This window comes from Suricata suricatta, chromosome 5, assembly GCF_006229205.1.
Source record: "Suricata suricatta isolate VVHF042 chromosome 5, meerkat_22Aug2017_6uvM2_HiC, whole genome shotgun sequence".
Classification (NCBI taxonomy): Eukaryota; Metazoa; Chordata; class Mammalia; order Carnivora; family Herpestidae; genus Suricata; species Suricata suricatta.
The window spans coordinates 58,720,455-58,721,670 of NC_043704.1; positions in this window are offsets into that span (position 1 = coordinate 58,720,455).

A 1,216-nucleotide genomic window follows, 5' to 3' on the forward strand; every position below is an offset into this window, starting at 1 on the left:
GGCTCTGGCTTGCAGTACTTTAGGGTCCTTAAGGGCCATTTCCCTTCTGAAATACCAGAGTTTTATTCACTTGCTCCATTGATGTGTAGGCTGGGGGGTGGGAAAGAGCGGCAGGAGACGTGACAGAGGGCATTCGTTCGTCTGCCTCTGATTAGGCCCCCCGACAGGAGTAAAGTGGGAATTCATCTTCACAGAGATGTTTGTCCAAGTCTCAGAGTCCAGTCTACACAGATACGGAGCTGTATGGTTGCCTGAAGGTGTACAGCTGAGTCAGAGGATGAAGAGGAAGGTGGGAGCCATTCCTGTATCTCTCCACAACCTTGGCCATCATGCCACAAACACTCATCTTATTATAATAATTAATTTTGTCTCCTGAGCTCCTATTTTGTGGCAAGCACTGTGCTAGATCCTTTACACAAATCCATTCAAGTCATTCTTTCATGCCCACTGCACAGTAGAGGGAGCCGGGGCTCAGAGAGGGTAAGAAAATTACCCAAGGCCACACAGCTAGTAAGTAGATGCCTGAGCTGGAATGTGAACTCTTCTCTCTCTCTCATGTTGAAGCTGCTGTGTTTTGCTGCTTCCCGAAGCTAGTCACTTATATAGTCCCATTCCACATTTTACCAGAGCTTACAAGTTAAATTAGACTGAACAGAGTTGATGTGGTGACAATTAAAATAAAAGCAGCCCACTTTCTTTACCAGTCAGAATTCACCTAATGAGAACTAGAAGTAAGGGGTGGGATTCAGGGGTGAATTCAGAATGCCTTATCTTTGCTTCTGGCTAAGTTGCAACTTTACCTGTCCTCCAAACTATAAAAATTAAGCCCAGACGTTATAATTTAAAGGATGGATCTTGTAGGAATGATGTTTAAACTTTGAATTATTTTAGTCTTTGCTTTGTGGAGTTGAGACATCAGAAGGGACTCTCAAATGGGGGTGATTTGTCTGCTGCGGCTGTGGGCCCGTGATCCTTGGGGTTGCCTCAGCCGTGGGGCCTGGCCAACCAGACAGGGCTTTTTCATCTTCCGTTGTCAGAAACCCCAGTCAACCACTGGATTTTCATGGCCCAGAGGCAGAGGTCCACTTGCCAAGACAGCCGTGGCTCACACGGTTGCTGTCCGGGTTAAATGACCCAAAATAGTGCTCGGCCCATAGCTTACGCTAAATAAATATTAGCCATTATTACCTACTAGTGCGACGACGACTACAGCTAT